The 25,974-nt window shown below is 42.4% G+C and overlaps 1 long non-coding RNA gene across 1 annotated transcript in view; it reads left to right on the plus strand.

The window, feature by feature from the left end:
- The first annotated feature begins 504 nt into the window (after positions 1–504).
- The window catches only part of LOC136863072 (uncharacterized), a 417,453-nt gene continuing 391,983 nt past the window's right edge, over positions 505–25,974 (plus strand). Inside the window, exon 1 of the long non-coding RNA XR_010859140.1 lies at positions 505–564. This is a non-coding gene — a long non-coding RNA (uncharacterized lncRNA). The remainder of the gene's footprint in view (positions 565–25,974) is intronic.

The following is a 25,974-nucleotide window of genomic DNA, read 5'->3' on the forward strand; positions in this document are numbered from 1 at the left end:
CTTTCTTAGCCATCACGGTCTCTGGATATACCGTCCAATGAACATATTTCGAACCAGGTGGGAAGGCAATTTAGACCCACAGATATGAGGGATCAGGAATGTCATTTTCACCAACTGTGGTACAATCTTCTTCAGTAGCACGTCTGCCATCTACAGTACATGCCTCCTTGTCCAACCGTATCGCCACGTCTCCGTGCTAGGGGCGGTATGACACCTTACAATGGGCATCCTTAGCGTGAATGATTCTCAGCAATACGGAGTTGTTGAGCTCTGACGGTGTAATGAGTTCTTTATGTAGTCATGCCGTATATATACAGTTTCGTACTATGTTCATGGTTATCAGTGTGTTTGGTTATCAGTACATTTATTGAACTGATTCTCCCGTTCATGTGCTCTGGTTTTTACAGACTTCTTCCAAAGCACCTTCCCCACGAGAGATACTGACGTATGTATTATTCTGTGTTCCAGGAGCTAGCGTGTGGCAGACTGGCTGGCTCCATGAGTGGTAACACTCGGACGCCGGTGAGTTGGCGCTGGGACAACATTCAAGGCAACCTATACTATGTTTGTATTTTAATGAATTTCCTACTTTAACTAAAGCAGGAGACATGTCTGGTCTGTAATCAATAGATAAATACGAGCCTGTTGCATGATTGTTTAGCTCTAAACTTGACAAACTTCTGTCATCTTTCGCAGCATTGGCACAGTGTAGACTAATCTATTCACAGCGTGACAGGTGAAATATTTTATACGTATGTAGTTTTATAAGGTCTAAGACCACTGTTTGACAAGCAGAATCTAATATAGGCCTATGTATAGTCGCTCAAAAAAGAAAACCATGAACGAATGGTATTATATGTTTCTAGCATTTAATATTTTATCAGTCTTAATTTTAATTAGTATCAGTCTATAACTCATCTTCCATGTAGATACAAACCCCATGGATATCCACAACAAACATACTTATCAGTTCAGTTATTTCGTAGAAAAGTGTACCTGCGAGGAATTTTTACAATATCATGTGATCATTCTTTCCTTGAGCGACTGCACGTCATTGAATCCTAATAAGTTATTTATAGTGTTGTTATAGTAGCAGTCATTATGTTCTGTAAACAGCTGGGCTGAGTGGCTCCGACGGTTGAGGTGTTGGCTTTCTGACCTCAACATGGCAGGTTTGAGCATGGCTCAGTCGGGTGGTATTTGAAGGTGCTCAAATACGTCAGCCTCCTATCGGCAGCTTTACTGGCACTTAAAAAGGTCGTGTGGGACTAAATTTCGCACCTCGGCGTCTCAGAAAACCGCGAAAGTAGTTAGTGGGACGTAAAACATAAAACATTATTACTATTGTTCTCTAAACACTTTAAGAAAATAAAATACGAGATCACTTTATATTACTTTATAGGGAGAGGGTGGCAAATTAGTTTATTCTAGACATTGTGTATCCATTACTTTCGGACCAGTTCATTTAAACAATATAGTGGATGCATGGTCAGTTCACGTTATGTTTCGATTACAAAGTTTTGATGCAGTCGGTTTCAAGCAAAAAGTAAATAAAGTTCAAGTAAAAAATTAATGCTGAACAAAGAATGTTTAAAGTGTATTTCTATTAAAGTTGCCAATGAATATTATGTTCATTAAAGTCAATATGCTGCCAATCGTTGAGAAGCAAAACCGTTAAATTTTTCCAGTTACACGGAGGTTGTGAGAAAGTAAACGTTTCCTATTTTGTTAGTCTAACACCAAGGCTGGGTATCCGGCACGACTTGGGCATGCATATTGTATAGTGCCACGGCGAGGCTCCGACGAACGTGCGGCGATGTAAAGGACATGATGAGGGTAGTAAATGAGTCGTCAAGAAAGGTGCACACAGTCATTCTAGTTCTATGGGCAGAAAGCACAGAATCTGTAGACATCCACCAATGGGTCTGGAATAACATGGTGCCAGTGGGTCTGGAATAACATGGTGCCAGTCCCGCAAGAGTGTCTATGAACAACAAAAGCGTTATTCAAAGACATTGGCGAAATATGTGAAAGAACAGATGTACGAGGGCGGTTTTTTTCAACCTCCGGTGGGTCATAAATGAAAGACAAGTATACGTATCCAAATGAATTTATTACCAAATGTTAGGTACAAATGTGGTTACTTTTCAATATAACCACCATGAAGGTTGAGGCATTTGTCATACCTGTGGACAAGCTTTTCGATCCCCTCTGCACAGTATGTTGTCGCCAGTGAGTTCAGATAGGCCCGAACGTTGGTTTGAAGATCTTCATCCTCCTGGAAACTCTGCCCTCCCAGCCACTTTTTCAGTCCCGGGAAGAGGTGGAAGTCACTCGGCACTAAATCGGGACTGTACGGTGGGTGGTCAAAAGACGTCCCACCGAAATTCCTCCTGCAGAAGTTGTTGGATGACACGAGCACTGTGAGGGCGTGCGTTGTCATGAATGAAGAGGATTCCAGACGTCAGCATGCCTCGTCGTTTGTTCCGTATGGCCCTCCGCAGTCGTCGTAAAGTCTGGCAATAAACAGCTGCATTGATCGTAGACCCCCGTTCCATGAACTCAACAAGCAACACACCTTTTTGGTCCCAAAAGACTGTAGCCATCATCTTCCTTTCGTTGAAGGTTTGCTTAAACTTCTTCGGTTTGTTTGGTGAGTGCGTGTGCATCCATTGACGTGATTGTTGTTTTGTTTCTGTGGTGACGTACGAAACCCAAGTCTCATCGCCAGTCACAATTTTCTTCAACAAATCGCCACCTTCAGTCTCATAACGGGTAAGAAACGCCAACGCTGCTGCCATCCGGCGACTTTTGTGGTCAACAGACAACATCTTCGGAACCCATCGGGCGCACAATTTCCTGTAGCGCAGGTGTTCTGTTAGGATCTTGTAAACAGATGACCTTGAAACTGCAGGAAATTTCTCACACAACTCACTTACGGTAAACCTTCGGTTCTTGCGAACCTCTTGGTCAATTTCGTGAACAATGTCATCTGTAGCGACAGACTTGCGTCCTTACCCCCCTTCATCGTGAACATCGGTCCGGCCTTCTTTGAACTTTCTACACCATTCATGCACAACACCATCACTCGTAACGTTTGTACCGTATACTCGACTCATTCGTCGATGAATGTCAGCTGCACTGTTCCCTTCTGCTTGAAGGAAACGTATCACACTACGCACCTCACGTTTGGCGGGAGCGTCAATAGTAGCGGCCGTGTTTCCGTGCCAATACCTCGGCTCACACTGGTGTGAGGAAGTTGGCTGTGACCACGGGTAGAGGGGAGGACTTGCGCAGTCACCTTCCATGCGCGAACAGTTCGCACAACTTGTGTGGTTCTTTACCTGCGCGATCGGAGGTTGAAAAAAAACCGCCTTCGTATCAAGCTACACGGTTGTGGGCGTACTTTTGTTCATGATAGAGAGCTGTGTGGGACGCCCCTTCTCTAGTGTCGCCGCATTCACAGTTTTGCGCGGCCGCTACTGGTGCAATCTGTTACATTGGAACGTGTAGCTGTTCAGCCAGATCAGGTATTGGCCGAATGAACTTGCATGTACAGGTTTTAATGATATCATTCCTGGATATCGGTTTACATCGGATGGCGTGGATGGATGTGGTTCTTTCGACAGCCCACCAGCTTTATCAAGACTGGGACTGACTATCTCATCACCCTGTGGGATAAATTTCTTAACAGCTCTGGTGATTAATTTTGTGGTAGGAAATGTCCTGGCTGGTGATCCATTTTCAACTGACTGCCCCTTATAGTTTTGGGAATGTTGCAAATTTAGTCCTGTCCTCTGTTGTGGAGGAAGGCAGTGTTGCTCAAGGTTGCAGAATCACTTCATGGCCCATACAGATGACATTTTTGCAGTGATCGGCATGTTCTGTGCTGTAAGACGTCATACTTCCGGTCTACTGACGAGGGAACTGTTTGGGGTGGACCTGACCGATCGTCACAAACCTAATGGTAATATACGATTGTAATTTGTTGCTGCTGTTTCCAATAGAACGTGTTGTATTCAAGGCATCGATTGTAATAAACTTAACGAGGAAGATCAATTAAGACATCAGAACATCGCTTCACACCTGCCGTTGTAATATAGGCTGTCCGTAGCTTGACAAATGAGTGATTCTGAATAGGAATCTGGCGGTTTTCTCATTTGTGCTAATATAACATTGTATTAATAGCATGCTCGTCTGACTCCTTGGTTGAATGGTCAGCGTTGAGGTCTTCGGTTCAGAGGGCCCGGTTCGATTCTCAGCCGAGTCGTGAATTTTATCGCGATTGATTCAATCTTCTGGCTCTGGGACTGGGGTTTTTATTTGTCCCAACAATCTCCTTCTTATACTCGGACAAGACATCTCACTACCAGTCACAACATAAAGACGCAATAGTGATAATATCCCTCCATACTGGGTTGGCATCAGGAAGGGCTTCGAGCCGTAAAAAAAGGCCCAAATCCACATATGCGACACAGTTAATACCCGCGACCCTACCGGTATGGAAAGAGCGGCATAAGAAGGAGGAGGAGGAGAAGAATAAGAAGAAGAGAGTGCACTTTTATATGCCGTATATATGACCAAGATTTCATACTACAGTACATAATACACAGTTCAAAAAAATAGGGGAACATGTTTTTGAACGTATGCCATGCTCCACAAAACAATACCTCACACCCAGGTATATTACCAACTAAACCTTTTTACCGTTAAAGTATAAAAAAGTACATCGATGGATTCGCGTTCATTTTCAGGACACAAACGAAAATGTCCAAATAGGGCGAAAAAAGTTATAACAGTCTTCCAGGGTGGATTTTTTATCATAGATGGAGAGATTCAGTATGGTGTATATCCTCCACGAGCATTTATCACAGCTTGGCAACTACGTGGCATGCTCCGTGTAAGTCGACGGAGGTCACGTTGCGGTATCAGGTCCCATTCCTTAATGAGAGCCTCTTCGAGGTCTTGGAGAGTCTATGGTGCAACAGGACGCCCACAAACACTTCTGTCAAGCCTATCCCACACATGCTCGATTGGATTAAGGTCGGGACTCACTGCTGGCCATTCCAACTCTTGAATGTCCAGTTCTCGCAAGACAGCTCTGGTGATGCGCGCCACATGAGCCCTGGCATTGTCGTGCATGAGTATGAATTCAGGGCCAACACCGTATGCAGCAACCAGCACATGCTATAGCAGTATCTGCTCGATGTACCCCGCAGCGGTAAGACTACTACGGACGACGACAAGATCCGCACGGCCATGAATACTGATGGCACTCCACATCATCACAGAACCTTGTCCGAATAGGTCGCCTACCTGGACAAGATTTGGCATGTACTGCTCACCACGGCGTCTCCATTCACGTTGACGTCCATCATGCTGTGTCAGGGGAAATCTGGACTCGTCTGTGAACAACACAGGTCTCCATTGGCGAAGTTACCAGTTGACGTAGGTAACGGGCAAACAGAAGGCGAGCTGCGCGATGTTGCTGCGTTAAACGGGGCACTCGAACAGGACGTCTGGGTCGTAAGGACACTTATCCTAACCTGTTCGTTACTGTCTGGTCAGACACCGTGACTTCAGTGATCCTTCTGAGGTCTTGTTGCAGTTCTCTGGCAGCTGCTGAACGACGGCGCCTTGTCCAACCCTCCTTGTGAACTGGCCTGTCTCACTGTAGCGATTCCACGCGCGTTAACTAACTGACGGAGAAGACATTGAGATCCACAGCAACACGACGGGAAGTCCATCCTTCGTGGATATAAGTGACGACCCTCGCGACTTGAACTTCGTTAAGATGTCTCATGGGACGTTCTGGTTTACGTACAACGTGCTCATATGACCCCAGTAGTCTGTGTACCTCAAAACGGCACACGGACGCACCGCTATTCACTTTGTTTTGAGGATTCACCTGACATTTTAATGCATGGCTACGCTTACTGGTGGAGTATAACTTCGATTTGACATACCCTGAATAGCAAAGGTCTCAAGGTATGCTGTACGACCATTGGAACCCCATCTACCAAATTAACGTTCACATACCAGACGCTATGAAACATGTTCGCCTAATTTTTTGAACTGTGTATTTTGGCATTCATTATAAGCGATACAGTATTAAAACCCTAATATTTTGATACATTCGTATACTGTACGTGTTAGTGAAATAGGTTTGTACATTGTGATATTTTGTCTGTGTTCCCAAAATCTCATTTTCTGTCAATTTTTTAATGTAGCTTTAAAATACACATGCAAAGTCATTCTTCGCCATCAGTTACGAACTTCTCGGAGCTGTCCAGCTACTTTTTAGAAATTAATTATGAAGTCAGCGTTGATTTTTCGGCAAAACAATTATCACCATTAAATGTAAAATATGGTAATGGACCATTCAACCAAGTTTCATTCAAATCTGTGTGGTCTAACCCAAACAGTTCCCTTGTGACTGCGGTGTGAAGAGTAAGGGCTTCCTTTTAGCTTCGAGTGAACAGTGGCTGCATTTACAGGGTACCCTCGATTCTTCTGAGATAGTACAGTGGTCGTATAAAATATTCTCTTAGTCCATCACAGCGAAAATGATATTACATTTGTATGACCGAGCGAGTTGGCAGTGCGGTTAGAGTTGCGTAGCTGTGAGCTTGCATTCGGGAGATGGTTGGTTTGTATCCCGCCGTCGACAGTCCTGAAGATGGATGTGCCCTAATTAAGTCCACGGCTTCTACCTTCCCAATCCTAACCATTTCCCAGCGTTGCGTTGCCAACAAAATCATTCGATGTGTTAGTGCTACGTTAAACCACTAGCAAAAATAAAAAGCACACACATTTTGTATGTAAACGAAACTGAATAAACGCCGTAAATATACGCGAATATATATATATATATATTGCTATTTGCTTTACGTCGCACCGACACAGATAGGTCTTATGGCGACGATGGGATAGGAAAGGTCTAGGAAGTGGAAGGAAGCGACCGTGGCCTTAAATAAGGTACAGCCCCGGCATTTGCATGGTGTGAAAATGGGAAACCACGGAAAGCCATCTTCAGGACTGCCGACAGTGGTGCTCGAACCCACTATCTCCCGATTACGAAAAATATTTTGCTTTGTGATTAAATTTAATGTGCTTATAGCGGCACGAAATGCATAATACAGCTAACCGCAGAAGAGGCTGTGAAACTGTTTCGAATGTACTATAGGCAGTACTACCACACCTTTTATTCAATTGCAAACTTCTAAACAGGCAACGCTTTTTGATTTTGATGTTCTTCTACGCAATATACAGACCAAATTATAAACGACTGCGCCAGTGCGTGTTTGAAGAAAAATGGCATCACTGCTCGTTCTGTCATGCTCTCTCCGCCAGATTTGCTGATTCGTTGTAACTGCAGCATCTGCCGTCAGCCGATAGACTCGTGTTAGTAGACTGACTACCACAATAATGAACCACATGTTAAGGAAACATTCAGGCACTGTGGTGGCTCGTAAGATGGATAGCGTTATCATTATGGAATGATTGAAGCATGAAAAACATACAGGGCTTGTGTGTATGATAAATATTATCCCATTACCCGGTGATAGCCACAGGTGATAATGGAATTACAGTCGAAAATAGATTCATGAATTGCCAGGCTAAGTGACTCAGGTGGTAGTGCGCCGGCTTTCTAAGCCGAAGTTGGTGGGTTCGATCCCGGCTCAGTTCGATTGTATTTGCAGGATCTCAAATACGCCCACCTCGTTTCTGTACATTTACCCATTCGTAAAGTAAAACGTGCGGGGCAAACTTCCAGCACCACAGTGCCTGCAGAAACCGTAAACTAGTTATGGTGTGTAAACTCAACAACATTATTAGTCACTGTAATGGTTGTAGCAGGAATTGTCTGGTATTTACTCATTAAGATAAATCTGAGATGTACGTTTTGCCACAAATTAAATGAATACAGGAACTGAAGTTTCGATTTTATTCAAAGTCATCCTCAGCCTACAAATGCAGCAGAAAAAGATGCTAAGTTTTCGTTATATGTCAGAAGTACAGACTCCAATATATGTTTTGGATTTAAAAAAAAGGTACATTAAAATATTAAAAAATAATTTAAACAACAGTTGGGTATACTTCTTGCAGTTGGAAGGTTTGATGACAACACAAGACAATGACGAACGAAAATAGGGCAGTAAAATTAAGCTAAGGGGTGGAAATGTACAGTACAGTACAGAGTGGTCAAGAAAGGAAGTTGGTTCTTTTATACTGTACATGTTTCTTGGTTATCTTGAGCACACTTTAGTATTTCTATTGTTTTCTAAAGAATTTAATATGGAGTCCTTGGTTTCAATATAAAGAACTAGCAATTACCCGCGGCTTCGCTCGCGTGGATTTCGTAATTTGATCAGAGTAATTGTTTGCCGGCATTGTACTGCCCCCATTATTGCCGAGTTAAGTCCAGTCAGTGAACGAGAGATCCCGGGGTGGACCGTTCGTTAATGGCTTTCCGTTCTTTTAGAGGCATTTTTTGGGGGGTGACGACCAGGCAAAAAAAAAAAATTAAAAACAACACTCTTACATTTATTGACATAAGCATCCATTAATACAAAATATCCTTGCTGGGATTAAATACAATGCTCTTTCAGAATGTCTAGTCTTCCTGTAGCAATTAACAACCAATCAAACATAATCCTCGTCCTCCAGCTTTATGGTAATATTCTGGAATAAAAATTAACAAAAGATTAGGCCTTCACTGCCTTCAAAAATTAAAAATATTTCTTTAAATGAAAGTGTCCTTAGACTTCAATGAGGATTTACACAAATTTAGTAGGCAGCTATCCGGCTTATTATTCCATAATAAAGTTAACTTAAGGTTCCATTAGTTTATTGCAATCTCAACACGTGGTCAATGTTAAATACTGATGAATTTCATTAACTAAGCTATGTAACGTCCATTAATAACACAAGTAGAAATTCTGATGGAAAATCTAAGTTAACTCAAATATTATAATTAATTATTATTATTATTATTATTATTATTATTATTATTATTATTATTATTATTATTATTATTATTATTATTATTATTATTATCATTAATTTCCAACCTTATCTGTGTAGCATTTACATTTATCATCACACGATCGTGTTTACAAATTAGTGTATCTCACTAAATGATTCGCACTGTAATTATGACATACATTTTTTCAATTAATTAACCAATTATTATCAACATTACTCGTTATTTCTCAGTCTCAAGCTAATTATGCCGTTTGTGGACATTAAATTTATACTTGCATAGCATTCAAAGTTTCAAGTCAGTTTGAAAATATTGGAAATTTTAATATAAATGCACTGAAAATTTTCTCATAGCCACGTGTGAGTTAGTTAAGGATTGATTTATAAATCGCTTGCCTTAGCTGGAAATGAACTCGACGATCTTTCGTCTAAATCTTTGTTAAGTACAAATTTAATCCTAGCCTGGTCTTACTCGACGTTATTCTCAGCAAATTGTTCCTTAAAATACGCTATACAAGTCATCATGGTGGCAAAACAACGTTGAAAATAAACCGTGCCGTTGCGATGAACGCACGACCAGATTAAAATACACTGAATAATTGAAAACATGAAAATATTCCTAATTTCAACACACACACACACACACACACACACACACACACACACACACACACACACACACACACACACACACAAGGTAACACGTATTTTTATGTACAGAATATATACGACGAATCCTGCCATTATGAATTAATTACAGTAATTATTTTTTAGCATGGTCGCGTCAATAATATCCGGAGGATGAACTCATGTCTGGTAATATTCTCAATCCAATTTGTGGCTAGTGATCGAACTTGTGGTATCACTTGAAATGAAATACTCATTAAACAGCAATGGAGATTCATCTAAATTTCTGAAATTAACTTGAAGTTTCTAATAGAATTCCATAATCATCACCATCACATGGGTTACAAGTCGCAAATGTAGCGTTCGTGAGCCTTAATCACATTATTATTACTCCCTATTCATGAAATGTATTCAACGTGTGCTCCACTGTACTATAATTCACATTGTGTTCCCAAAGACACAAGCAACAGGTAAGGTAAGGGTTATTCTGCCCGAAGGCAGGTCCGAACCTCCGCAGAGGTGTTCCTGAGCCGGAGTTTACGTGCGGTAGGGTGGCCAGTTCCTTTCCGCTCCTCCATTCCCTTACCCACCACCACCAACAACAACAACAGCGCGTGGCAACCCATCCAACTCCTGACAACGCCCAATGTTGCTTAACTTCGGAGATCTCACGGGATCCGGTGTTTCAACACGGCTACGGCCGTTGGCACAAGCAACAAATCATTCAATAATAAATTATCCAATAAATATCCCACAGGACTGCCAATATTCCAGGCGCATGATGAACTGAGCATATTAAATATCACATATAAGGAATCTAAGACAATTTATAGCCCACGACCGTTTAATTATATTCTTAACCCGATCTTCTACTTGAAGTTATTATTATTTTTAGTGATTATTAGATCTATCAGTCCTCCTGAAATGTCATGAAATTAGATGACTCGATCCTAAAGAATGCAAGTGAACTTAAGATCACACTAAATTCGACCCTATCTCACAAAAATTACATCGACTCCAATCAAGATATTTCCAATATCACACGTACGCAAATGAAATTTATCGCGTGGTCAGTGATTTTTAAATAGCTCTAAATCCTACGTATGAGAACTCACTCAAAGACAGACTACAACAGCTAATCTAATAGATTTCAAATTTCAGCCACACACACGTAACTCAACTACCATGACACCTCAAGAAACGAAAATGGAAGTAACTCAATCTGCTACAAGAACTAAAAGAACTACAATTTAGGGAAGAAAGATCATCTAGTTTTACAAAGATGAGAAAGATATCAAACAGTTAAAATGGTACTCAAGTTAAGCTGAAATTCGTTTCCAGGTTGAGGTTCGTCATTCCGGCATTTTTCCGTCAGTCACCATCTCCAGCCAGAAATGCCTTACATACTTAGCAGGTCATGGAGGCACGGCAGTAGACGTCCCACGATGAAATTATGCTGCACATTATAGAGGAAGAATCCATCTTGAAGTACACGGCGATTCGCTGGGATGAATTTCGCCACGTGCCAGTAATGTAAGCTGTAACTAATGCAGCAGATATTAGAATGTGCACAAACACGTTGGAATATTTAATGTTCTCGTGGAGAAATAAAGTTAACTTGGATCACTAATGTTGAAGTTCACTCCATAAGATTTCATAGTAAAACTGCACTAAGTTTGCAGAGCGGATGTCTGCCTGCACGGCTGAATTTTTCCCACGTGGTTCCAATGAATATCGTCACCAGCAGAGCGTAGACCAGGAAGTTCAGATCGGAGTAGATTTAATCAGAGTAGAGTAGAGTAGACCGGAGTAGAGTAGAGAGAGATTTACTGTGAACATGACGTTTTATAATTTTCGCTCGGGGTGTGTGATTTTTTTTAGAGACGATCATTGGTTCACGAGGTCTCTTGTAATTGGTCGTGACTGTTTCTAGAAGCTTGCCTGCTTGCAGCGTAGGTCGTCATGCGCGTGCCTCGCCTGGGGACACTGGCTTGTCACGTAATTTACCCTGCACTCAATCGAATACGGATCAATACATTGTCCCTCTGAATGACAGAAAAAACAGTTTGGTGCGCACACACAGCTTTCCAAATGATGAATACAACTCCTGGCGAACAATAAAACTTTTAATGTCGACTTGTCGTAAATAATCCAATGATAGCCAAATTTGAAGGGGACAGTACTAAGACATTATCTGAAAATTCCTAAAGTATAAAAACTCACCCAAAAATTGAGTTTCATTTACCCCAGAAATTCTTTGTAAACCATGTTTGTGGTATTACCTTTTGGGGTTAAGATGACCATGCAACATAGAACTGTTCACGTGAGAAACTATCTTCTCTCAAGTCGAAAAAAGAAATACTGTGCATGTTTGTTTATTTTTAAAGGATATTTCAGATACCTATTTCCACATCTGTAACATCTTCGATTTTTGAGATATACATAAGTATCCCCATAAAAAGGATTCAACCCCTTGGTCAGTCTTTCCCCACCCCCACCCCCACCCCATCTAAGAGTATTTTCCGAAAGCAAAAATACATTTCATTTATCTAGTACAGTTCCTCGGTATTCGGATTTCTTTCTCCGCCAGTGTAGTTGCGCAGTCAGTAAATGCTACCTAAATGAAAGAAAATCACGACGATTGTACCAAAGTTTCACTTCAATCGATGCTCAGAATTTCTTTGCACCAATTTCACTGGAATAATGTTATTTTTTAGACACTGTGTATTAAGCCAAATGTTGAGATTAGCAGCGGAAAACTTAACCATGAGTCTGTAGCATAAGCATATCTGGTCCGCATGACGTTCTTCAAATACGTATTGGTTGTAGAAGTGATGTTGTCGTATTTACTTATTATGATAGATTGAGACGTAGTTTTTACCACATTATTACTCGAATTCGCGAACTTACTTTATTAATCATCATCAGCCTTCAAATGCAGCTGGAGGTTCCAAAGCTGGTCTCTTCAGCCATCCAAGAACTCACAATCAGATTCAGGAGAAAACATAATACTCGACAGCAAGTGAAAATCCATCATGATGATTATGATGGCTTTACACCCACCCCTTTAAATAATAATAATAATAATAATAATAATAATAATAATAATAATAATAATAATAATAATAATAATAATAATAATAATAATAATAATTACCTTCTTTTCATCCTGATCACATAGAGCTAGGAAACACCATAAACATACAAAATGAACCAGGTTGGTTCCAGCGACCCTATAAATTGCTGGAATAACTGGAAAGAGATGCCCGTTTGTGTACAGGAGCTCCCACTCGATGATGTATCCTTTCAGATTCGTTCAGTGATGTCAGTGAGAGAAATTTCAATTTCTAATCCAGGAGACAACTTCCATTGTCAATACATTAGACTCAAAGAGAGTAGACCGTAATGGAGGAGAGTCAACAGTTACCGTGAACGAACACAAACAGCCTGGAGTGATACTTACTCCAGGCTAAGATGATTTTGAGTGTGGTCTTCTTACGTCAGGTAAGTGCGCTACCAATTAGAGACGCCGAGGACTGTAAGCAGTCTCATTCATGGCGGAGCAGTAAGAGCTCAATGAAACCTTGTCACTCTAGTTAATAACGTGCCCATCGTCGCCATAAGACCTATCTGTGTCGGTTCGACGTAAAGCCACTAGCAGAAAAAAGATAACGTGCCACCCGTGACATTTCTTGGAATTCATTACATATACATCTCGAGGAAGTTTAATTTGTAGAGTACCAGCAACTTCTCTTAAAGAGAAGTAGAAGTTTCTTCCACTCAGAGTATGATTTGTAAACCTTCTCTAATCGTGTCGAAATAATCATCGCACTTTTCTCCTTCAGATTATTATTATTATTATTATTATTATTATTATTATTATTATTATTATTATTATTATTATTATTATTATTATTATGTGAATTGATAGTTAAGCTTTACCTGCATTAAAATTATTTCTTAATATTTCCCTTATTTCCTGGGCACACTATAATATTAGCAACTGTCTTCATGGTACAGAATATCAGATATGCTACCGTCGTGGTTTAGGGCTTATAATACTAGGTTTACATCCAATTGACTAGGGTTCCATTCCCACCTCTGACTAGCTTAAAGATTTTTTTGCTAGTGGCTTTACGTCGCACTGACACAGATAGGTCTTATGGCGACGATGGGATAGTAAAGTCCTGGAAGTTGGAAGGAAGCGGCCGTGGCCTCAATTAAGGCACAGCCCCAGCATTTGCCGCGTGCCCCTAACCGCATGGCCATCTCGCCCGGTAGTTTAAAGATTTAGGTCCGGGTGTACAAATCTTAGTAGCACAATTGAGATGAAAAGGAAAACAAACTCAGTGTATCTAAAGCCCAGTAAAAGCCTTGGCCTGTCAGAACGACTACTGCCCAATCAGATGGCATGAAGATATCGGAATCTATCTTGCCAGCGTGGTGATGTTCTCAGTCTATTGCTTGCCTTTTGTGACCGAATACACTGTCTCTTGCGTAAGATGGCCTCCCAGTTGGTCTCTCGAGGCTGAGTAAACCCCGTTCTAGCTCTAAGTCCAGAACTAAAATCCTTGGAATGGCCGCGAATCGAATACGGGACCTCAGGATAAGAAGCAGGGACACTACCCGTTTACACCACGGGACTGACTTTACTGAGATGAAAAATGGGTGAAAATTCAAAACTTCACCATCTAAGAAGTAGATTACCGACTTGAACTCTAGATGGTGCGTAATATACTGGCCATGGTTCGATTCCTTCTCAGTTATATGAAGGTTGGAACTTCAATAGTGGCAATACTGCTGTAGAGATGCCATTCAACGGAACCTAATAATGCCGCTGATAGCATGCGTTAGTTTTATACCTACTGTGCCTTGCCTCAGAGCACATTGACTCTCCCTTCCCACATCACGCGCATGCGAACTGGCGAGAGGTCGGAGCCTCATGTTAGCTGTGTTGTCACGATGGTTTCGAAACAGGAACAACGGAGTTGGATAGAGATTAAATGTGCCAGGGGTCGTACAGCACGGCAGTGTCATGAAGGTCCTCAAGAGACTTGCGGGGAATCTGCATTGCCTTACAGAACAGTGGCACGGTGTGTAAAACACTTCAACGATGGGCGCCAAAATGTGGCAGACGTGCGTCGGCCAGGTCGTCCTCGCGTCAGTGAAGAAAAAGTGCATGGTCTTGCCGCGTTACTTGACACTGATTGACGCCATACGATTCGTGAGCTGGCACGATACATCGAATAAGCGCATACGACTCTGGTTCACTTTTTGAAGGAATGCCTGGGCATGAGAAAAATTGCATCACGATAGATTCCGCGTGATTTGACGGAAATGCAGAAATGGTTCTTCTTTTCTCGTTTTCTTTTTTTTTTTGCTAGGGGCTTTACGTCGCACCGACACAGATAGGTCTTATGGCGACGATGGGATGGGAAAGGCCTAGGAGTTGGAAGGAAGCGGCCGTGGCCTTAATTAAGGTACAGCCCCAGCATTTGCCTGGTGTGAAAATGGGAAACCACGGAAAACCATTTTCAGGGCTGCCGATAGTGGGATTCGAACCTACTATCTCCCGGATGCAAGCTCACAGCCGCACGCCTCTACGCGCACGGCCAACTCGCCCTGTTTCCTCGTTTTCATTCCCGGGCTGACTCCCCTAGAGAGTGACGCTCTTGCTCGGGTCGGGAGATGTGCATTGAGAGAGTGAGGTGTGATGAAGGAGAAAGATGGGAAAACGATGTTACAAAGTCATGGAGGACTTGGCTAGGGAGATGCGAGATAGGGAGGGTGTGTAGAAGGAGTGAAGTGTTAAAGGGGAGTGCCAGGGTGGAAGAATGGGTTGAAGAGTTGAAGGGCTGCAGCGATGTGACGTAGTGAAGTTGGGAGGAGTCGATAGAGATCTGTATGTGGAGGAGGGTGGAAGAAAGGAAGAGTTGCGGGAAGTTGTGGGCGTACGTAGTTACGAGGTTGATAGGGAATATAAGTTGGCCGGGTGCGGTGATATGTAGCGATGGAAGGACGTCTGGGGAAAGGTCGAGGAGGAGAGCGAGAGAGTTCCACTGGATGATAACGTCGGTAGATGTGCGCTCCACTTGCGATGAGGCGATGGACTGCTTCTTCTGTCGGTAGATGGAGACGTACTAAGGTGGTTGGTCCAGAAGAGTTCAGTATGCGGAACGCCCGCCGTGCTGGGACTCCTGTTGCTTGAAGTTCCTGGAGGACTTCTTGTTCGGTGATGGCTGTAGCAACGCCGTGAAGGACGCAGCTAAACTAGGCGGGTTGAGACGGTGGTGGTAGTGACGAAGTTGACGGTGCGGCGGTTGCGGTAGTAGATGCTGGCGTTTCGGTGATTCGCTGGTGATGGAAGTAGCGGGATGGGATACGTAGAAGGCTAGGGCGTTCAGAAGCGAGTTGCATAGGAACAGATGAAGTCATTACTGGGGAAGGATGGGAGTAAGTTAAAGTTGTGAGAGGGAGGCATTGAAGGGTGAAGGCGGAGGTCGTGGTAGTCGTTGTAGTTGTTGTGGTGGAAATGGCACACATCCAGTGCGGAGTACGGCCACTTGCTTCTTGAGGTCGGCGGGGTAGCTGACAGTTGACGAGCAACGCGGCCGAGCAAAAATAGTAGGAGAATCAGCGATTGGATAAGCTCAATAGCGAGATTGATGCGAGAATACCCAGAGCTGTTGTGCAGAAATGGTTACGGTACGACGCTGCTCGTAACCACTTGAGCACGAAGAAGAGGCTTTCTTACACTGTATCATTACGCTGGATGCGACATGGACCAAATCATATGAGCCACAACTGAACGAATGGCGTCATTACAGGTCACCACGAAGAACCCCAGCAATGTGGAGGTTATGGTCATTCTCGTTTACGACTGAGATAGCGTTATCCTAACGCATTACGTTCCTCCACAGCAGGCCGTCAATACGCAGTATTATTGTTCCTACAACCTGTGACCAGCTTTGTAAAAGAAGCCGCGACACGTTCTGTAGAACCTACACATTATTTTGCACGACAAAGCTCGCCAGCATACAGCGCAAGCTGTAGCTGATTCGTTCGGTCGATCGGGCTGGGAATTGCTTTATCATACACCATACTATTCGGACTTAGCCCTCGTGACTTTGACTTGATTCCTAAGATAAGGGAACCTCTTCGTGACATTCGCTTCAGAATTGTTCTAGAGATTCACTAGGCAGTAGACCGCTCTCTTCGAACTATCAAAACAACAGACGCTGCTAAAGGTATCCTACGACTTCCACATTACTGGCAATGGATTGTACACGATGCTGGTGACTACTTTAAAGGGCAATAAAAGATGGTAACATGTAGGCTATGTCTTTTGTACCAGTTGTAATTAAATAGTTGCCACTATGAAAGTTCCACCCCTCGTAGTTTAAGTTTACACCAGCGCCCTGCATTGGGTCAGCAAAGCCGTATTTTCGGAAAACGGCTCCAGTGTCAGCGCGCGGTGGCAGTAGAGAGACCCGGCCGGAGCAGTCCCGATGGTCGGGCACTAGCACTGCGGTGTCGAGTTGAGAGTTGAACAAGAGTCTGCCTTGGTCGGCCATTACTCCCAAGCAGACTTGCTTTGTAATTTTATTTTTTCCAAATTTTTCTGATGTTTTCTTATTTTTCACTTGTTTTTCGTTTCATTTTCTATTCAAGGACAACACACACAACCAGCCCGCGAGCCAGTGGAAATAATCAATCAAGGTTAAATTCCCCAGCCCGGCCGGGAATCGAACCCGTGGCCACTTGAACCAGAGGCAAGCACGCTAACCATTTAGCCATGGAGTTGGAGCGATTGAATGGCAAAGTGCATGCCTACAGCGCTCCTCGCTGCGTCGCGATATACGTATCTAATGAAGCGCTGGCCGAAAAACTTCCCTCCCACTCTTTGTATGGTTACTTTCAGTCTACAGTTGTCATAAAAATAGACTTTGTTTTTGGAACTGTCTTTACGTCGCACCGACACAGATAGGTTTTTGGCGAGGATGGGATAGGAAAGGCCTAAGAATGGGAAGGAAGCGGCCGTGGCCTTAATTAAGGTACAGCCCAGCATTTGCCTGGTGTGAAAATGGGAAACCACGGAAAACCATCTTCAGGGCTGCTGACAGTGGCACTCGAACCCACTGTCTGCCGGGCACAACCTCACTGCTGCGCGCCCCTAACCGCACGGCCAGCCCGCCCGGTGAAATAGACTTCTAGTACATGTACAGTAACAACATCATTGCAGTAGAGAAGAAGTGGTGATTCTACCTCCGGGCCAATCAGAGACCGCGCAGCGGGTCACGTGACTGCGCGTGGGAAATTTGAATAGGACGCGCGCAAAATTTGAATTCCACGTGCTTTTGATTGTAAACAAAGCCACGTGCTCTTGTTTGTAAACAAAGCCACGTGCTTTTTTGACAGCTGACGGCTGTCATCTTTAAACAAGTGACCATCGCTAAACTCACTGCTGCCATCTTTACGTCGCTAGACCTCATGGCTGCCACCTTATGCACGTTGTGGCGCGAAATTTGAATTCCACGTGCTGTTGAGGGGCCTGTTAACGCCTAGTTGCCCTTCCTGACGACTAAGAGAGCAAGGCTAACCTCATGGAGGGGCCTAACCTTAGTTTTACGGCTAGATGCCCTTCTCGAGGTGGGCAGTCGTTATCTGGGAGGGCTTAACCTTACAGGACGTAGTGTTATGGCGAGATGCCCTTCCCGACGCTATTATGAGTAGTAGGACAATGATGATTCTCTCCTGACGTTGTTTTAAGTAGTAGGGCAATGGGGATTGACATAAGTAAGCACACGTAACCACATGGAGGAATCTAACTACACAGGGCCGTAGTTTTACGGCAAGATGCCCTACCCGACACAAATTGCAGAAGATGGCGGCTATACGCAGCTCCTGATGAGACGGCATACGGGCTGCTTGCGCAAGACGGCGGCTGCTCTTATGAGACGGCCTAGGGCTGCTTGCGCAAGATGGCGGTTGCTCTTATCAGACGGCTTATGGACTGCTTGCGCAAGATAGCGGCTGCTCTTATGAGACGGCTTATTGGCTGCTTGCGCAAGATGGCGGCTGCTCTTATGAGACGGCTTAAGGGCTGCTTGCGCAAGATGGCGGCTATACGTGGCTTCTTAGATTGTACAAGATGGCGGCTATATGCGCTCTTATGGAGAAAGATGACGCCACGGGCGCTTGCGCAAAATAGTTGTTATACATAGGCTCTTATAGAGAAAGATGACGGCTATGAACGATTACAGGAGATGGCGGCTATACATAGGCTCTTATGAGAACGTCAAGTGCCATATGAAATACATTGGTTACATTTAAGCCCCTAGCAGTCGAGCAAATTATCGCATAAACATGTAACATGAAATATCGGTTCGGAAACATATTATTTCAGTCTGTTGTTATAGGTTATAAGCTTGTAGCTCATGCAGGAGCGAAATTAAACAGAACGCCTAGTGCTATAAGAAATACATAGATATAGATATGTTAATTTAAACAATTCACCCCCCTTTTCACCTCATTAGCGAAGGAATATCCAAAAATCCTCCCTTAGTGAGCACCTCTCTAACATAAATGTATCAACAAAATTTCATTTCTTTATGTCCAATAGTTTTGGCTTGGAGGACAGAACCCGCAGCTCTGACATTATACGGATAGTTTAGTCATCTGCCTTATTTTTTCTCCAGTGGTTTAACTTCGCACCCGTTCCGGTTTTTGGACGGCATTGGGATGGGAAAGGGATAGGTTAGGAAGATACTTGCCGTACTTATGACACAGGCTCAGCCTTTACCTGACATGATAAAGAAAAAAGAATATAGGAGAACAAAATTTCAGAGTTGCTGATGAAGGGGCTCGAATCTACCATCTCCGAAAGTAAGAATACAGCTACAGAACAGTGTAGTCAACACGCTCAAAGGAAATTAACCCATCATTCAGTCTCAAACTGACTTAAGGATTCAATCACTTGCGACAGGCTACACGCTACAGGTTCTAATGTTGAATTATACGTAATTTTGATTTTGCCTTATGTTATCCTCAGAACCAATCTTCCTGCTCTAGTGTTTTACACACCAGGTTATTCAGAGGTCCGCAGGTTTGGTTCTCATATCTGCCATGAATTCAAAATTGTCTCACGAGGACAATTTAGGAACTACCTGATCTGATATTTACAGTCCGGATCAATTAACGGATGCAATAAGTCCATAGACTTTTAGGATTATGGGATTTAAATAATAATAATAATAATAATAATAATAATAATAATAATAATAATAATAATAATAATAATAATAAACGTATCTTCAGTATATTTGACTCAAAACAAGAAACGGCATTGCCATGGTACGTTAATGTCAAGAAAGATCTTAAAGAACTCTGGGCCTACAAGCAGAAGATGCACAAGACCGAAATCTTTTTAGAGCAGCCATCAATACTCTTGGGATTTTCCGGGACGAAAAACGGGCAACTGGTACTAAATGGACAGAAGAACGTCGTGCTAAACACAGTGAGCTAATGAAGACGACGTGGATCAAGCGAAAAATGCCAGAATGTAAAGTGAGGCTTATCGTGGTCCCTAGTTGGCCGATTAGCGAAGTTGAATGAATAATAATAATAATAATAATAATAATAATAATAATAATAATAATAATAATAATAATAATAATAATAAACCACATATTTTATAGGTATAATTATGTATAAAATATTATTAATTAATTTACAGAATACTCTAGATTATCCGGGCTAATGACCCGGGTGAATGGCGTGGATAATCGGAAAACACGGATAATCCAAAAGCATGTGTTTATTGAAATAAAAATGCCTCCTATAATATTTTTAAATACAGTACCATATAAAGTAGGCTACAATGCACTTATGGAGACAACTCACACATATTATAGTGCTTTGAAGAATTGTGTAATGGTTCTCTGCTTTTAGTTGTTCATCTGTTACCTTACCTCAAGGCGTATTTTGTGTGCGGCAATGATGTTACCATATTCAAATTCGCTTTGTCCAATATAATCTAACAAGATATCTATACAATGTAAAGCCACAGAATGAGAAACACTTTCTTTTTTTCAACCTCAATTAAACTGTCAAATTCAAATTAATTCAATTTCAATAACAGAAATTTTAATAAGGTGAAAACGTGCACGGTTAATCCGCAAACTGGATAATCCGCGCCTGGATAATCGAGAGCATACTGTGTTTATTTTACGTTTCGTTAACTACTACTGGAGTTTTGGAGATACCGATGTGTCGTAATTATGTCTCACAGGAGTTCTTTTACGTTCCGGTATATCTACCGACATCAGGCTGACGTATTTCAGCATTTTCAAGTACAACTGGACTCAGACAGGTTTGAACTCGCCTACTTGGATTCAGATGATCGGTGCTCTGCCGTATGAGCCACTGACCCCGGCCCACCATATTTCCTTACTGTGTTTTGAGACCCTGAATATATTCGGCTCCCAAACCGTATCAATCCAGTTGCATATCCCCTGTTTAGTGCAGCGAAAATCCTCTGAACTTTTTTCGACTTTATTTTTTGGGGATCTCTATACAGCATGCACGAACAAACCATGAACCAGTTGGTAAGCGACCCGCAAAGCCACCAAACACCATGTAGTTCGAAATGAACCGGCAGATGCAGGCACGGACGGACAAGAAGTGTAGTACAGTTGCCGATTCTTAGACGAATGCTGATTACGGTTCGCATGTACTGTACATTACACTACAGCAAACAAAATGATACATTACAAGAATTTACTCTTATCTACATTTCCTTTATATTTACAAGTATTTCTGGGTTTATTCTAGATGAAGCTATTTTCGGCTGTCAAAGGGGATCTGTATTTTGACTTGTCATACTTCATTTATGAAAACAGTTTCTGGAACAAATAAGTAGAAACGATGATGATGATGAATGTTGTATAAAGGGGCCAAACAGCTAGGTCATCGGCCCGTATTGGTACGAGTTGCAACGAAATAAAACGATAATTAAAACTTCAAAACTGACTAAAACCATGCGGTTAGGAGCGCGCAGCTGTGATTTTGCATTCGGGAGATAGTGGGTTCGAACCCTACTGTCGGCAGCCCTGAAGATGGTTTTCTGTGGTTTCCCATTTTCACACCAGGCAAATGGTCGGGGCTGTACCTTAATTAAGGCCACGGTCGCTTCCAATTCCTAGGCCTTTCCTTTCCCATCGTCGCCATAAGACCTATCTGTGTCGTGCGACGTAAAGCAAATAGCAAAAAAAAAAAAAAAAAATCGAAAAGGAATGATGATGAAAAAATGACCATGAATCCAAAACAATCAGTGGATCGAATTCACAATGCCTCATATACCTCATATTCTGAGATGATGCTCGTTGCCCAAAGGGGTCCAAAACCCAGGTCACCGACTCCCCATAATTGTACTAATTACTCGCAAAGCAGAACCATGGTGTTCCTCCTATAGTGGTACTAATACATGTAATGTAGACCCATGGTGTTCCTCACATAAGGGTACTACTCACAAGCAACGCAGACCCATGGTGTTCCTCACTTGGTGAAACCAATCACAGGCCACGAATACTCATGGTGTTGCTCACATAGTGTTACCAATCACAGGTAATTTAGACCCACGGTGTATTGCACATTATGGTACCACTCACAGGTAACACAGACCCATGGTGTTCCTCACATAGTGGTACCATTCACAGGCAAAGCAGATCCATGGTGTTCCTCATATAGTGGTACTATTCACAGGTAACTCATATCCGTTCTGAATACAGGGAAACCAACACAATTCAGCGCGGCGCACGGCAGCTTGCCCGCTCTCTAGCCTCAGTGGAATGCACACGATGGTACTAATCGCAGGTAATCTCATGGTTCTAATTCCATCATCCCTTGGTCGCCCCGTTTAGTCGCCTCTGACAACAGTTAGGAGATACAGTGGGTATATTCTTTGTCTGCGTCCTCCACCCACAGGGGGTATACGTAGAAACAAGCATGTCCAAAACCGATTAACATTGACATTGACATTGTCATTGACATTGTCCCCTTTGGGACGCAGAAAAACCGTTCTTCCCACACATCACAAAATTTGAGTTTAGCTGCTGATTTCGTTGGTTTTGAATGTGCCATGTCGACTACATTCCAGTTTGAACAGCGTCACTGTACGCCACTGACTCTTACGGCCCGTTTGCACGCATCGAGTAATTTAGTAGAGTCGTATAGTTCTTTAGTACTCGACCCATTCGGATACACTTTTTTAGTAGAGTGATTTCGATGTAAGTCGAGAGGAACACCGTAGAGTGCAAGATCGAGTGTCTTCCCACGCTATAATAATAATAATAATAATAATAATAATAATAATAATAATAATAGTCTCTAAATGCCAACAAAGGACTCCTTGAAGAACTGGAGAAAAAAGAACGCAAAATTGTGAGAGGAATCTTGGGATCAAAGTACAGAAATGGAATCCATCAAAAGAGATCCAACAAGGAAGTCTACAGCAAAATAGAGAAAATTACCGACACAATCAGAAAAAGACAGGCACGATTTTACGGTCATCTGAAAAGAATGGACGGGAGAAAGTTAACTAAAGGAATCTTTCATTTTTTTGATTCAAACCCCAAAACCACAATTCCCTGGTTTAGAAATACCAAAGAAGACCTGCAAATGCTACATATCTCAGCTGAAGACGCCCTTAATAGAGATCTCTTCCGCAAGAAAATATTGACGAACGGGCTAAACCGAGACGAGCAACCGAAGAGAAGACACGGTGTCCCTTGGACAGAGGAGCGTAAGCAGGCCCACTCACAAAGAATGAGGGAAATTTGGGCTCTAAAGAAGGCCAAGTTCAGTGTCAAATGCAACAAGACTTAACGTGGTCCTTGATGGCCCCAGCGAATTATATATAATAATAATTTCGTGTGGCTATTTCTAGCCGAGTGCAGCCCTTGCAAGGCAGACCCTCTGATGAGGGTGGGCGGCATCTGCCATATGTAGGTAACTGCGTGTTATTGTGGTGGAGGATAGTGTTATGTGTGGTGTGTGAGTTGCAGGAATGTTGGGGACGGCACAAACACCCAGCCCCCGGGCCATTGGAATTAACCAATGAAGGTTAAAATCCCCGACCTGGCCGGGAATCGAACCCGGGACCCTCTGAACCGAAGGCCAGTACGCTGACCATTCAGCCAACGAGTCTGACATAATAATAATAATAATAATAATAATAATAATAATAATAATAATAATAATAATAATAATAATAATAGGTACGGGATTTACGTGGTTTACAGAGGTGTAAGAAGCGGCTGGGGTGGACAAGGAATTAACTAGAGCATAACTTAACACAACCAATTTTGAAATGTTATTTCTGTCCTTTTTTTTCTAATTTAAAATTGGTAAATAGAAAGTATGAATGAAGAATGGCAATTTGAACTCGTCAGCTCCAACAACAATGACTTAAAGTCCAAAACATCGGGTACAAAACTAGAGAGTTACAAATGGTAATTTACATAGAAAAGCGCTGAATTGCCCTCGGCAGGTACAAAATGTTATAAGAGCTAGGAAGCTCCAGGAAAATACCCTTTGTAGGAGTCTGCACTCCAGCTATATCATAGTCCAACCTCGCAGAGGCATCAGTTTCATTGTAATTAAATACCTACAACCTATCGGTTGTCCTTAATTAAAGAATTTACACAAGGTTGCCTCGAGGTGGGTTTGTCTGTTGCTCAACTATAACTTTCTGAACCTCAAGAGAACTTCACACTAGACTGATTTCTACGCAGCGCAATCAATTTACAGGGGCAAGAGAACCCAAACTAAACGGCCTTAATGTAAAAAAGAAAATGTTTATTGTAACCGGTCATAAACAATATGCATAAGAGAAGAAACACTGGCACTCCTTCTAGAAATGCTTAAAAGCCTAAGTGGGCTTAAGGCCTAATGATACAGATGCTAAGCCTATTTTTTTGCTAGGGGCTTTACGTCGCACCGACACAGATAGGTCTTATGGCGACGATGGGATAGGAGAGGCCTAGGAGTTGGAAGGAAGCGGCCGTGGCCTTAATTAAAGTACAGCCCCAGCATTTGCCTGGTGTGAAAATGGGAAACCACGGAAAACCATCTTCAGGGCTGCCGATAGTGGGATTCGAACCTACTATCTCCCGGATGCGCTAAGCCTATTCTACAGCGGGCTGAATAAATGCGAAACATTAAATACCGAAACATAGTTAAGAATTTTAAAGGTTTAGAAACTTTAGTCACCCATATCAAGTGGAATGGGAATCAACAGAGGGTAATCAGTCTTTGTTCCCTTAGATTACAGATTTCCCAGCAGGGAACAGAACAGAGTCCTCAGACTGGCCAGAAATTCTACATTTAAACCACCAGATTTAGAAATGTACATGAAATAAAGGAGTTTGAAACTATTCCCCGAAGCTATCTGCAGGAGTTATCACATGCTTATAAAAATGCTGCCATTACCTTGCTTTGGTGGGCCTTTCGAACGCCGCTCGCGGCTCCGCATCCGTTAGAACACGCAAAACTCAATAAACTAGAGAAAGAAGAAGACAGTACGGCCCTAAGGCGCCCGGCATTTATAGTATTCTTGAGGGGAAGATTCCAGAACTCCTGACTGATAGACTGAATTCTTGTACACATTCACGATTTTAATTGGCTAGAGAAAATATTTACAAAATTCTGATAGGTTGATTGATATTGGAGAAGGAACCAGCAGAAGAGTTGACAACTTTGATACATGAACAAAACAATCTTCAAAAACTAAGGTTAGCCAATGGTAAAAATTAATTTTCCCTTAAGAATTAATGATCGTTGATCCCGCCAGAGGGGGCACTTAGACTGATGGTAGAGACATCTAACGGTTGAAAACCCAAGTATCTTGCATAAGATCAATTCAAGTTAGATTACATAGATGGCCTTATAGAAGGCGCGCAGTTTAACTGGCCGGAGGTTTACCCCCGGTGCAATAATAATAATAATAATAATAATAATAATAATAATAATAATAATAATAATAATAATAATAATAATAATAATAATAATAATAATAATAATTGTGTATGGCTCCGGAAAAATCTGGTGCAGGTCTTTTTCTAGCAGACGCTGTACAGGCGACCCGCATGTCTGTGAGGATGGGACTCAACTTCCGACTATTTCTAATGATGAAAACGGCCTAAACGGACGCCCAGTCCTCGAGGCAGACGAATTAACAAATTAAGGTTAAAATCCCCGCCCCGGCTGGAAATCGAACCCAGGGCCCCCTGGACCAAAGGCCAGAACGCTATCCATTTTGCCTCACTCTGTACCAGCGTCACATTGAGTGCGCTAGTAACAAGC

The sequence above is a fragment of the Anabrus simplex genome, chromosome 2, assembly GCF_040414725.1.
Source record: "Anabrus simplex isolate iqAnaSimp1 chromosome 2, ASM4041472v1, whole genome shotgun sequence".
Classification (NCBI taxonomy): Eukaryota; Metazoa; Arthropoda; class Insecta; order Orthoptera; family Tettigoniidae; genus Anabrus; species Anabrus simplex.